This window comes from Phyllobates terribilis, unplaced genomic scaffold (genome assembly GCF_046119375.1).
Source record: "Phyllobates terribilis strain yellow unplaced genomic scaffold, ASM4611937v1 Scaffold_5__5_contigs__length_657084704, whole genome shotgun sequence".
In the NCBI taxonomy this organism is placed as follows: domain Eukaryota; kingdom Metazoa; phylum Chordata; class Amphibia; order Anura; family Dendrobatidae; genus Phyllobates; species Phyllobates terribilis.
In genome coordinates this window covers 70,737,439-70,745,548 of record NW_027362765.1, presented here as the reverse complement: position 1 = coordinate 70,745,548, position 8,110 = coordinate 70,737,439, and the positions used below count along the sequence as shown (strand labels likewise).

The following is an 8,110-nucleotide window of genomic DNA, read 5'->3' as shown; positions in this document are numbered from 1 at the left end:
TCATAACTCTCCAACCACCCAACTGACTGTGGGGAACCACAGATGAGCGAGTCCGCAGGGCTGTTCACACATTCTATTCCATGGGCATCAGTGGCCTGCACCAAAGATACACAGACTCAAGAGGAGCAATGGCCAAAGTTTTGTTCAGTTGGTTCCGGGGCCAGACAAAGTAGGGTCCGAGAAGAATCCAGACCCTCATCACCAGACATTAACCCCCGGAGGTGATCCTAATGAGACTCAGATACCTGAGGCGCACGGGGACTGTAAGAGGAAGCAGGAAGAGGTGGAGGGTGACTCTTAGGGTGAGGAGTGGGAGAACAGAGGATGACGATGAGGTTGTAGATCCCACTTAGTGTGAACCCAGAGGCAGCTGAGTAGCTTAGCAGAGGAGGTGGAGGAAGAGGACTACAAAGATTGATCCAACTCATGTTATCTGCCAACTTTGTAAAAAATGACTCAGTAGAGGCAAAAATTGCAATAATTTGACTTCTACATGCATGAACCGGCACATGCGCAGGCGCGATCAACATACATTAGTCTGGGAATCTCACTGCGCTAAAATGCGGACTAGCGGGACTCTCCAATCACCGGCCGCCCCAATCAACCGAATTTGCTGCTTCTTCCTCCATCACTGTGGCAAGTGTTCTCACACAGGTCTCTGGCTGCAGAACCTCCACTTGTTTACCTGCTACGGTCGGGGTGAACGAGAGCCCGTCAGCTGTTACGGAAGTGGACATGCCTGCTGTTTTTGTTTCACCGAGTACATCTTTCTCAATCCACTATGACATCTCCACCTGAACCTCACTCACAGTCCACCAGTTTGTCGTGTTCACCCTCCTCCACCCTCTTTCAGCACAGCAGCCAGACCTCGGTCCCGCAGTTGCGGTCACGTAAAAGATTGTTTCCTCCTACACATGCCAAAGCTAAGAGCTTGAACTCCACCACCTCCAATCTGTTGGCCACAGAAATGCTGCCATTCTGCCTGGTGGATACAGACAGTTTCCAAAAGCTGATGGCCGTCGCAGTCCCCTAGTACCAATAACCAGTTGCCATTACTTCTCTAAGAAAGCTGTGCCTTTGCTACACCTGCATGTCGCAGACAACATCACCCATTCCTTGAAAAAAATCTATGTCTGACAGGATGCATTTCACCACTGAAACCTGGATGAGCAAGCTTGGCAAGGGGCATTACATCTCGCTGACTGGGTACTGGGTGATGCTGGTGGCTGTGGGGCAGGCGGGAAGGGGCTGCTCCAAAAGTATTGAAATCCCCAAGGTTTGCCGGACAAACCTCTGTGTCTAACACTTCCTCCACTTCTGCCTCCTCCACCTCCTCTGGGGTCTCCACCTGTGCACTCAACCTCTCCTTTAATGAGACATGTGTTTCAACAGTGCAGAGAGAATCCCCCTACTTCCATACTGCGCAGCCAGGGCTCATCGCAATCAGGCAGTGTTTAAATTATTATGCCTTGGAGATCGCAGGCACACAGCTCAAGAGTTGTGGACAGCTATCCAGGCCAAGTTTGATCAATGGCTGTCTCCATTGAATCTGGAGCCAGGGAAGGCCGTGTGCAATAACGGTGCGAACCTGGTGGCGGCCCTACGCCGGGGCAACCTCACACACGAACCTTAGATGGCTCACGTCCTCAGCCTGGTGGTACAGCAATTTCTCCGCCACTATCCCAGCCTGGATGCGATGCTGCAGAAGGCATGGTCGCTGTGTGCTCACTTACGGCCGTTCTTACCTGATGGGTCATCAACTTTCATCCCTGCAGAGGTCTTTCGGCATACTGGTTAACCGGTTGATATGCGATGTGCCAACACGGTGGAATTCCACTCTGCACATCTTGCAGTGACTGTGGCAGCAGTGTCATTTTTCATAGCCTGGGCCAGCACAGTACGGACGTGGTGCAAATCACACTTGCGGAGTGGACACAGATGAAGAACCTCTGCACCCTTCTGCACAGTTTCGAATTGGCTACTAAGATTGTTAGCACTGATAATGCCATCATCAGCATTACTATTCTGGTCATCTACATGCAGGTGCACACTTTGAATAGTCTGCGGGAGGAGTTAGTGGTCCCAGAGGAATAGGCAGAAGCAGAGGTGGATGCAGAAGGGATAACAATATGTTGTCAGGAATTCTGTTGCCTTCTACAGTTTGACCACTAGTGGCAGCTATTGTTCACTTTAATAATTGTGCTGCAGTTTTACTCCTTACCACTGGAGGCTGCTGTTGTGTTCTTCAATTTCCCTTTTCCAAGATGGCGGATTCTGAATCTGTGGAGTCCATCTTGTTTCCTGTTTGGATCTACTTAAAGCCGCATGGATCTCTCACTGATTGCTTCAGTATTGTGTCTAGCTGTTAGCTTAGCTTCAGTCTCCAGCTCCTGAACATTCTTACCCAGGCTGTTCTAATTTATCTACGGATTGTTTCCTACAACTCCTTTCTATCTCCAAGAACTTCTACTACTGCTTGCTGTTCCTACTTGTGCTTCTTTGGCCACTGGTTTCCAGCAGTATTACACCAGCATTGTAACATATCCCTAAGTTCAGGACTGTCGTTGCATAGGCAGGTGCCATGGGAGGGCGGATTACAACAATCGAGGGGGGCTCATGGTACTAGACAAACTGTTAGTGAAGGAGCAAGAGCCGAGGAACAAATAGAGGAGGAAGAGGTGATGGGAGCGCAACAGTCAGGAGATGAAGAGGAGAATGATCCCCTCTCGGTTGTTCGTGGTTTTCGGGTGAGAGGACGGAGGAAGCAAGCTTGAGTGTTACCCCGCCACCAACACACCATGGACTTGGACCTCATGGAAGCACCCAACACATGAGTGCCTTCTTGCTGCACTATCTGCAACATGATGCGCGTATTGTTAGGGTTAGATATAGTGCTGACTACTTGGTTGCCACTATGTTAGATCCATGGTACAAGAGTAAATTTTGCCAGATGCTTCAACCCCTGGAAAGGGACACGTGCATGCTGGAGTATCAAAACACGCTTGTAGAAAATCTTAAGAGTGGATTTCTCCAAGACAGCAGTGAGGCACACAGTGTGCATCGCAGTTCTAGTCTTCCAACCCCGGGAACGTCAAGTCGTCAACGCAAAAACATTATCAGCAGCAGCAGTGTAAGTGGCAGAAGAAATTTCTGTGAGTCATTTCACACATTTTTTAGACCAGCCCGTGAACCAGCAGAACAGAGTGCAAATCTGACACAGTGAATGACTGGAGAGGATGGTGCAGGAGTATCTCAAGCTCAAGATCAATGCCATCAGGGGAAGTTTGGACCTTTTTGCATTTTGGTCTTCAAAAATGGAAGAGTGGCCTGAGCTCGCCTGTCATGCTTTGGTGGTTTTGTCATGTCCGGCAGCTAGCGTTCTCTCAGAACGTGTCTACAGCGCTGCTGCTGGTGTCCTGATGGATAAGCACATCCAGCTCTCCCCTGAAAGTGTAGACCACCTGTCATAGAAAATATTAAGAATTTCTCACTCCCCCTGAAGCCCCTCTCTTCCCCCCTCCCTTATCGACCATCTGTCAGAGTAAAAGGAGCTCAATAGCCCATTCAAATTAGCATATATATATATATATATATATATATATATACACATACACCTAGGTGAGAAGGATGTAGTTCCTGGCTTCAAAAGAATTCTCTCTCACCCCCAGGGCATCCCCTTTTGCTCAACAGAAATCTATAGTCTCGCTGGCACCGACACGAAATATGGCATATTGGAAGTTCTATACTTCCGATAATAATTGGACACATTTTTAGTGGCAGGGTCAGCTGAGGAACAATATGCATAATTTCCCGAATCTGTACGCTCTTCCGGTGAGCTGTAATGCAAAAGTACAAAATAACAGACTGCAGCTATGGCCTGTGTGGTCTCTAAAGAAAGGTAAATTCGTAATGGAAAATATGGTATCACTCACGCACTTCTGTGATTAACCCGCAAGGAGTTATCGTGAAAGTTAGATATTTTAATAAAAACATGAAGGGTGGAGCCCCGCCCACGTGATGTCATCACAGGGGGTGTGTGGGCAGATCCCCCGCTTCGGCATAAAAGACCCAGTCGAAGATGGGTCCATACTCATCCTGGGAGTATATATTTTATATAGCAGGGGTAACGTTCAATAACGGTCAAATCCATTGTAGCGCCTTCCCTCCAGCTAGACTGAATAGTCTCTGCGATCTGTCGAGTAAGTTCTTCTTTAATCCCATTTTATTTGTGTAACTGTATATTCTGTATTGTAATGACTCTCTTTGTAAAACCTTTTGTATATTTTTCATAAACACTGCCTCCCTTTTGGGATTAAATATAAAATGTAATAATCCTGTTTCTTTTGTCCTGTAATCGTTCCTCCCCCAAAGCCATATGTACTACCAGAAAGCAGGCGTCTGATCAGGCCTGTATTATATTTTAAAATTGATCAGTGGTGGCAGCGAATAATATTAATTGGGTTATCGTGAGGCTATCAGTGATAGTATGAGGGCATATACATATATTCCATGCGTTGGAAGGTGGTGTGTATGCCGTACGCTCACTGCTAGCTTGCTGATAATTACTTAGTGAGAACAGCCTGCAGCCTCCTATATTGATTGTCGGCCAATCGTGCAATTGTCCAGACGATAGGGGGCAGCAGAGAGCTGTTTGCTTAAGAGATCACAGTGGTTGGTCTCGGCGAGTAATAGGGATCATGTCAATCCCTGACAAATTGGTGGCCGTGGTGGGATATTGTATGGTCCCTCTGGTGTCGTTCCTGACACCGCCTAACTTTCATCAAGATGAACAAGTCATGGTTCTCCAATGACTTTTGCACCCCAGTGGCTGACTGGGCAGGCTAGCCGATGGTGTAGTTTTTAGTGTGCTGCACTGATCTCGCATTATTGCAGTCTGTGACATCTTTGACGTGGCTTTTGTGTCTGCTGTTGCTACTGCTGCTGATGTTACTAACAATTTTTTGAAATGTAGAATCCAAGTTGGGTCTCCATCTGGTGGGTTGCCTGTAGTGGAAGGGGCTTCAGAGCCCCATTATACTATTTCTGCTCTGGGGAAATTGATGCCACTTCAGTGGTGTGCGGCGATAATTGTTGGAAATATGGAGACTCCAAGCTGGGTCTCCATCTGATGGGTTGCCTGTAGTGCCTCTAATTTTTGGAAATGTTTGGACTCCAAGTTGGGTCTCCTTCATGCGTGTTGCCTGTAGCAGTAGGGCTCCCAGACCAGCAGGCCTGCATTTCCTTTCAGTCAACTATCTGTGTTAGGGCTTGCTCTCACTTGCGATTAAATTGGACGAATGCAATCCGATAAAAAATCGGATTGCATTCGGACCAATTTGATCCCATGATGGTGTGCTCAGTGGCATCTTTTTTCCAAAGCATATCGGATTGCGATCGGGCTGGAAAAAAATAGCAGCATGCTGCATTCGGATCGCATGCACCCATATAAGCCTGTGGATGTGTGTGAAACATCGCACTGCAATCGGATAACACCTGAGTGCAATGTGATTCCCGCCAATGCAAGCAACAGAGGAGATGGCGAAATTGATTTCTCCATCCCCTCCGCAGTTGTGCTGCGATCCTCTCTATGCGAGAGGATTGCAGCACAGAGCACTGACATTGCAGCAGAGCGGGAGCCGATTGTCATTAGCATATAGCATCCGATGCTATCGCATCGGATGTGATTCGCTAGTGGGACCCCGTCCTTACTACCCTTAAATTTTTCTAACAATAGTAGTCTATGAAACTGATATTTGTGCCACCTGAGTGTGGCAGAGCAGAAAAGCAGTTTGAGCTGTTGAATGAAATATCAGGGCTCCCAACACAGAATGCCTACATCGGTCCCTCACCCACTTTGTCTTAATTTGAACTTAAATTCAAAGCTGTAAATGCTGGCCCATACCCTGATACCTCATGAATGGCCCATGGCTGACTGCTGCTGTGCCATTATAACATTTCTACTGTTGGTCAATTGATGCCACTTTTCCAGGTGTAAGCACCTAATTTTTGGAAATGCTTGGACTCCAAGTTGGGTCTCCTTCATGTGTGTTGCCTGAATTTGGCAGGGCTCTCAGAGCACCAGGCCTACCCTGTCACTCATCCACCTGTTACTGATCAATGCTTAAGCTAGAAATTCTGGTCCAAGCCCTGTCCCAGGCCCTGTTCCATGCATGCATTCTGCGCAATTATACTATGTGTTCTCTGGGTCAATTGATGCCTCTTTTCCTGGTGTCTGCCCCTAATTTGAGCTGTTTTGGCAGCTTTTGTACACCCCTGAAGTTGTTGTCTATGCGTTTGGTTTTGCCTCCCATTGAATTTAATGGGGTTTGGGGAACTCTTCGGCGAACATCAGGACGTCCGCCGATCCGAACCGAACCTTTAAAGGTTCTTTCATCTCTAGTTAAAAATCAACTGCATTTTTACATGCATTTTTTTAAAGGTCCACATAGAAGCTAATAGAATAAAAATACCAAAACGGCAGTTCAGCAGTATCTTTAGACACACAGTAAGTGGAGCTCTCATGAAATAACTTTGATTTGTTTGAACAGTTAAAGCAGAATTTCTGAGCAAAAAAGCAACAGAAAGAATACAGCCTTTATGCTACATGTGAACACAGCCTAGAACGCACCTACAAGATGATTGAGTTGCTGACTAGAGAGGTGACACTGCTGGGACATTATATAGTAACACTACAAAGGGATCGGGGGGATGACGGACATTATATAGTAACACTACAAAGGGATCGGGGGGATGACAGTATAAGGTGTCGGGATGTCACTGTCTATTTTCCATGGAGGATTGGGAGTATTTCGAAAAGGACACAAAAATCTGTACAAGGACATCATGATGGAGGTTTCCCAGCCCCTCACATCACCAGGTAATAGACAGGAATAAATACACACCACCTATAATTATCTGTGTGTAAAGGATGAATTCAATCACTGTGTTTTCTCCAGTTCTATCCAGTGAGCGGACAACACCAGAGAGATATCCCCGTCATCTTCTTCCACAGGACTGTAAACAAGAAAATCCAAATGTTCCTTAGAATTATCAGGTAGATGGAGACAAGGTGTCATGAGATCTTCCCTATGATGTGTAGAAGGCCGTGAAGGTCTTGTGTTCAGTCTTGTTTTATCCCCCAGTATTATACACTGAACGTCCAATTTATCAGAGACACCCGGTCTGTCCCCAATGTAAACTTTCCTGTATGGAAATTGAACAGGTGACCCCAGAAGACAATTTATTTAACAGTTTTCAGTTTGAATCCCCATTAAAACCGTACGATTGAACAAAGCAGGGTATTTGGTGCTAGATTACCCTGGATCAGTATTTCAATAATGTGCCAAGATTTTCTGACGTCAAGAGTATACTTAATATGTAGTTCTGGGCAGCCTGTCTGATCTAATAATATGGGTGTTACTTACAGATTGTAAACCTGACACTGTGCACTACCCTTATCTATGTGAATGGTGCCCTATATAAGCTTTATCTGTGTGCATTTAGAATACTAGGCTACCATCTCTTCATAAATCCTAGGTGTGTGAGGGGTTGTTCCATCAGTATTTTGTGCATGTGCTCTCTCGGCCTTCATCTTGGCAGAAATTTCTGACAAGTACTGGTTATGTACTGTATAAGACAAAATGTCTTATGTTCTTCAGATGTCTAGCTTGTGTGGTGGCAAGATGGAATCCTTTTCTTACCAAGAATAGCATCCAATCCCGGTTATGTTTTGCCAAAAGCTACATCAAGTATGAAGAAAGAATGTGAGAAAACGAGTTATGGTCTGATAAGACATGGTTGAACTTTTTGGCCATAATCCCAAAAGTTATGTTTAATGCAAAGACAACACTGCACAATACCAATAAAACACCATAGTCACAGTGAAGCATGGTGAAGGAATCATTATGCTTTGGGCTGTTTTTCAGCAACTGGAACTTTAATCAAGATGGAGGGAATTATTAACAGTTCCAAATATCAGTCAATTCTCCAATAAAACCTTCAGGCCTCTGCTAAAAAGCTGAGAGTAAAGAATTTCACTTTTCAGCACACCAGCGACTCAAAGCATCTAAATCAACAAAAGGATGGCTTCACCAGAAAAATATCAAATTTT

General features: G+C 45.8%; 1 protein-coding gene across 1 annotated transcript in view; it reads right to left on the bottom strand.

The window, feature by feature from the left end:
- Nucleotides 1–8,110, bottom strand: part of LOC141271460 (uncharacterized) — a 549,319-nt gene that overhangs the window by 155,690 nt on the left and 385,519 nt on the right. The gene's annotated exons all lie outside the window — the stretch shown is intronic.